The following is a 6767-nucleotide window of genomic DNA, read 5'->3' as shown; positions in this document are numbered from 1 at the left end:
GTACACTAAATGTTTGGAAATTAAGGTGTCTCTTTAGCTCCACGGAAATGAGATTTTAAAGTTGGTCCTTGGAAACCTTGCTTTCCTGGTCTGTGCTGATAGAAAGAAGTGTGTGTGTGTGTGTGTGTGTGTGTGTGTACACAGATTAATGGATGGATGGATGCACTTGATGTCTGTGCTTCAGGGATTGTAGGAAATGGGACATCTGGTCACCTCCTTTCCTACACATGGTCTGTATTACCTTGACATATTTTTAGTCAAGAAAAGGAATGTGTTCCGTATGGTGCAAGGGTATCAAGGAGAATGAACTGCTTCTTTTCGTGCAAAGCCCAGACAGGGCTATAGTGGGGTACCAACAGGGATGGATTAGATGGATAATCCATCTGGTGCTTCCTGTTTCAGTTACTGCCCCAGAACCACAAAGTCATTCCTCACCTGGGCACCCCCCCCCTACTTCTCACTAATCCAGCCTCCCACTTGGTCCCAGAGCCCCAGGGGAGCACCCCACCTCCTAGACAAATTTATGTTTGTCTATGCTTCTTCAGACACTTGAAGAAGGAAGGGGAAATGAGGACATGCTTATTCTTTAAGGCTTAGTTTATATGCTGCCTCCCAAGCTCTTCTCCAGCCCCATCTCTGGTGATTACCCACATATAGGTGATCTTCTGCTCAGACCTAATAGTTTATAGTTCTGTTAATGTATTTCTGAGCATTATCCATTGGCAGGCCTTGGTCCAAGCTATGCCCTCTGCCTAGAACACGCCCTTCTCTCTTCTTTGTCTTCCTTACTCCCACTCATGTTCAAAACTCCTCTTGAGCACCACATTCTTACCCTGAAGTCTTTCCCAGACTTGGTCTTTGACATTGGAATTTAAATATGTGCTCATTCTCCTATCTCCACAGATAGGAAATTCCCTGAGGGCAGAGGCCATGTGGTGTTTGTCTTATTCACTGGGGAATCTCTATCACCTAGCATATTAGATGCATGCACACACCAACTTTTGAAGGAATTTGCATTTGCATTTGTGGATTTCAAAGTGGGCTCCCTTTCATCAATCAGCAGGAGCAATATCACATGGAAAGTTTTTAGAAATGCACATTCTTGGGCCCTACACCAGAACCAATGAATCAGAAACTCTGAAGTGGGGCCTGGTAATTAGTGTCTTTAACAAATCTTCCAGGGAATTTTGATGCATGCTAATGTTTGAGAGCCCTAGTCTAGAAGAATGGATTGGTGTACTGTACTGAGAACATCAAGGCTCCTATGAGTTTCTGTGTAATCCAATTTCAGTAGAACTCAAAGGCATCATGCTGTGGATACAAAGTTCTTTAGTAGGAGATAAAATGGGGGATTCTGTGGGCAGTTCTCTGTAGATATAAACTGTTAGAAAAACTCAAGGATTATCCAGGTCTACGGTGACATATATCTCTGCATACAATTCTCTTTTCCTATAAAAAATGGACTGGACTCCTCACAGTCTTTCTGGCTACTCTGTGGTCCCTAAGCACTAAAATATTAATTGCATGTATGTGCATTTTAACTAAATTATCCCACTTCTTTTTCTTTCCATCCTCAATATCTAATTCATCACTGACAATATTCTACCACTTCCAGTAACTCTCTTGATTCCAACTTCATTTTTCAGCTACTGCTACAGGACAACAGGTCATTTTTCACCTGGATGGCTCCCAGCTTCTCAGCACTCCAGGTCCCTACTTGGTTTCAGTGAATCCTAGCTCTCCCAGGCAACTTGTGTTCCACACAGTGGGATCCTCTCAAAACTGAAATTTGTTCATGATATTCTATTTCCTAAAAACTGCCATGGGTGTGCATCACAATCAGAACAGTGTCTAACCACATGACTGCCAGAGCAGATCCCATGCATTCGCTGTGCACATCTCTTGCCACCATAACATATGCTGGCCTGATCCCAGTCAGTATCCGCAGCAACATTTTGCCTGAGAGCTTTTCCTGGTGGCCTGAACCTTTTGTGCCCACCAGTGAGAAAAGGAGATTGTTGGAAGATTAATCCCCGAGGGGAATTCCTTGACCAGTGACTGATGGGAGAGATTGGCAAGTCCTCTAGCTATCTAGCATCTCAGAAGTGTACTATCCACTGACTTGCCTCTTTCCTGGGAAGATTCATTTGCAGCTGCTCACTGTGGTAACCTGTTTGATAATGCACCCTCTTTTTGGCTATATTCACATCCTGGTTTCACATGCCATCTCTGCTTCTGGTAGGTACTGGGATCATTATCTTGATAAACTGCTTGTATTTGAATCTTGCCTCAGGGTCATCTTTTGAAAATACCCAGATTAAACATTTGCAAAGCTCTTGGTGGTTTTGTCTCTGTATAACTCTCTACCATCTCTCTTCCCAGTGTGGCTCCTAGGTCCCTTTTCCCCAGTCCAAATCCCACTGGTCTGAACATGAGCTTTTTCCCACACAGTCGTACCCTACATCACCTTTTCAGATTTTGTGCATGTTATCTCTGCCTGCAGCATGTATTGTTTTCCCCTGGGATGAGCTACATGCTTGTGTCTAAATGTGGTTGATAAACTCTGTGACAGCAGTGGCTGTGAATGTCTGAAGCAGGCACCACTCATATCAGTACTTTTAGTCCAATGCATTACACACAGTAATGTTCAGGAAATAACTATTCAACACATGATTGGATAAATTATACATGTATTCTGTGATGTTTACTGTGGTGTGTATGTGGAAATAAATTATTTGTAATGTTTCAATTCCAAAGATGTTGTCTGAGGGAGTCTGTCCCCTTCCCTGCAACCTCTGGAAGGAATTCTCTTTGGAGTGCCATGGATTTAAAGAGATAAATGAAAGCTATGCTTATACAGAGTATACTCTCTAAGAACTATGGGGCTAACCATCCCTCAACCCCAGGGTGGACCACAGCTAGGCTAGTGTCAAGAAGAGAGAAAATAGAGCACCCCCAAAACTGGGGTCCTTGGCTGCCTTTAATGACCACCACCATTTTATCTTGGAACCCAAGCTTCCAAGACATTATAGAACTCTGAATCCCATCAAGACCCCTGTGGAGAGAACTCAGAGACCAGGAAGCAGCAAAGCAGGTAGGTCCGTGATGTCTCTGTTCTCTACTTGTGGGCTCTGGGCCAAAAACAAGTTCAAATCCTGAATGAACTTTTGTCAATTTTCCTTTCTGTAAAATAGAACAGATCAGATCTTTTGCTTTTACATCACACTCTTGGGAACTCCAAAGCTCTAGACAGTTGTTGCTGGGGCTACCCTGGGTTGGTTAGAGAAAATTAAAGCGGACTATCTAGGAGAGTTCTCTTCCTTACTTTGATTAGAGAATCTCTTTTGATTTGTTGACATTTCGTATAAATATTGCACTCAAAGAATGGATGACATGGCAAATAGATTTGAGAATCCTTGATTGATTTGATTACATCTGAGATAGCCTCACAGAGATATGAAAACCAGAGAAGGAAAAGGCAGACACTGTACTGAGATATACAGTTACAGGTATGTGATGATTACACCCGACAATTCTTGGGTAAAGCGGATTAAGAACCATCTGGCTCAGTCTGGGTTAGGATGAGGTTCTCTGAGGTTCCAGCCTCATTCCCTTCACTGTTTCTGCACCACTTTTCCATGGCATCTCTTGGGAATCCATCACAAGAGACCCAGACCAGCTTTTCCATCTTCTTCCTGGTCATCACTATCCCCAGTGCCTACACAAGGAATCATGAGGCTCAAAGATGAAGTGGCTTGTTCATAATGACAGTGACATAAGGCAGGACCATACCGGCTTGTATTTTCACAGCACCAGTGCACGTTCTTATGCTCCGCAGCACTACCATAATAAAAATCAGACTTCACCATGACTCTCAGAGCAGATGACCATATTCAAACTAGAGCAAATAGCAAAATAATAATAAGCAAAACATTTATGTCATTAGAATCTGGATAGGGGTTGGCCTTCAGAGGGATGGTAATGGGAATCTCTGAAAGGACAAGAAGACTTCTGGGGTACCAGTAATCTCCTATTTCTCAATGTAGGTATACTTAATTCTATTCAGCTTGCAAGAATTCATTAGACACTTGAAATTTACAGTCTTTTCTGTATGTGTATCACATATCAATATAAGTTTTGTCACAGGCAAAAATTCCCCATAGAAATAAGACATTTTTTAAGCAGTTTGGGGAAGAGGACTGAGATTCCACTTACTTTCAGCCACAAAAAAATTAGAACTTAAATTATTTTCAAGTCAGCAAAATGATTTAAAATATGATAGCTTGTTATTGGATGTTTGATTTATGTTATATTTCAGCTATTACGAATAACTTGCTTCAAATATGTATGTGTAGGCACTTTTTCAATATCTGTTTTGGGGGTGTATGTCTTTGAGAATCCTGGAGTTATATGGTAATCGTACATTTGAATTTTTGATGAACAAAAGAACCATCCCACAGTAGCTATAGCATTTTTACCAGCCCACCAACAATGCATGAGGGTTCCAATTCCTCCACATCTCCAGCAACACTTGTTATTTTCCATTTTGTAAAACTAATAAATAGCCAACCTTTGGCTTTACTCTTTAGAAAAATATCTGTCTAGGTTCCCTGTCCATTTTTAATAGGATTATTTGTCTTTTTGTAATAGTTATTTATTCTACATTTTAGAACTTTAGCATATACATGATATGCAAATATTTTCTCCATTTTCTTGGTAATGTTCTGTTAATGTTATTGAAGTTCAAGTTAAGTTTTTCTTTAGTGGCTTGTTCTTTTTTGTGTCATATCTAAGGATTCATTGCCAAACGTGAGATCATGGAAATTTACCCTTATGTTTTCTTCTAAGAGTTTTGTGACTTTATTTTTTTACTTAGTTTGTGATCTATTTTGAGTTAATTTACGTATATGATATGAGATGGGGGCTAAACATCATTCGTTTAAGTGTGGATATTCAGTTGTCCTGGCACTATTAATTCTACTTTGTTTATTTTTGTACTTCATGAAAGTGGAGATTATATGGTCTATCCTTTTTGTGTTTCTTTTAGTCAGCGTCATTTCTGTGGGATAATTCATGTTGTTATATGAGGTTGTAGTTCATTTATTCTTTTATTGCTCTATTTTTTACAGTATGGAAATTGAATCCAGGGCCTCACACATCCTAGGCAAGTGCTATACCACTGAGTTACATCCTAGCCCTTGTTATAGTATGTCAATGTATTTGATATACTCAAATGCCCCCCCCCCCCACACTTCATACTGTTGGGGGGGGGGCATTTGAGTAGTTTCCAGGTTTGCGCATCATGAATATAGTTATGCACATTCTAGAACATGTCTTTTGGTAAACATATGTGTATATTTTAGTAGCATGCACTTATAGAAGTGGAATTGCTAGCTACTATCATAGCTCCTTTCTAATTAGGAAAAGACTTAAAGAAATTTTTCATGTTTCTCTTTGGGAATAATTATCCTTTCTGTTTTTTGCATATGGGAAATAGGAAATGGGGAAGATAGACTTATGAAAATTGGGTGAGCTGGAAATAAATTTATTTCCCGAATAGGTATTTTAATTTCAACTTAAAGCTTCCCCTCGCCATGTGCTATGTTTCTTCTTTCTATAAACCAACCCTGACTGCCCTTTCTAAAGAGCAAATGAACTGAAATGTGTTAAAATCCCCCTTTACCTTCAGTAAACTCTACCTTAATGTCTACAACCTTCCAGATTGTCCACCACAGAACACCTACCATCAGAGATAAAAGAATCTTTAGAAACCAAAAAGTTCTACTACCATTTTGAGAACTGATAGGGAAGATTGAGGACCAGAGAAAAGAGATTTTCTCTAGCCATTGAGAACACTGGAACAAATCGTTTCCCCTCATTTTATCATGACAAAGGAGAAAAGAGCACAGGGAGCCGGTGGGAAACATTGGTTTGAAAATCTAACATTCCCGGATAAAAATCCTGTCTCTGCTTAATATTTGCTGTGTAATTTGGGTAAGGCACTTTATCTCTCTGCACCTCAATGTTCTTACTCATAGAACAGACTTAAAAATAAACATTTATACCCCTAAAGTGAGTCCTGAAGAAAGCATAGAAGGTGACTGTTGAGTGACTGCAGCTTCTGTTTAACAACTATTTTAAGGGTTGATTTCCATATCCTAGCTGGTCAACAGAGGATAGGATAGCTGAAGAAGTACACAAAGTCTGCTTTTCTCCTAGGTATTGGAGGAGATCAGTGCCATTTAAAGAACCAAAATTCAGCAAGTCATGGAAGTCAAGTTCTGGCAAAAATACTCTACTTAGTACAAGTGATAATATACATTGGTAAATTGTACAAGGAAAACAGGATAGTATGAAGATGATGATGTGCGTGTTCCAGCAAGAGTCATTCTCGCCAAGGGGAGAGAGTACTCTCCAGGGAGGGAGAATTGGGGCTCTTATATATCTCTGGGGAATCCCCTCCCCCAACCCAAAACTCAACTCCTCATTGGACAAATAAAGGGTTATACAAAATACAAAAAGACAAATATAACATTTATACTAGCACTCTCTTTCCCATGTCCATGATAGGTGGTATATAGTAAAAACAAAAACTATTTTTTCTTCCATACTCATACTCGACACTTCTGCAACCAGATTTATGGGGATTTCCTCCTCACTATCCAATGCTCCAGCACCAGCAGGAGCATTGGATAGTGAGCCCAACATTGACTAAAGCTAGCACAGACTCCACAGGCAGGCCCAAAAGACTATCCCCTAATTCAGAC

The sequence above is a fragment of the Marmota monax genome, unplaced genomic scaffold (genome assembly GCF_021218885.2).
Source record: "Marmota monax isolate L192 unplaced genomic scaffold, Marmota_monax_Labrador192_F-V1.1 WCK01_AAM20220418_F8-fsc00020, whole genome shotgun sequence".
Lineage (NCBI taxonomy): Eukaryota > Metazoa > Chordata > Mammalia > Rodentia > Sciuridae > Marmota > Marmota monax.
Note: the sequence above shows the minus strand (reverse complement) of the source record.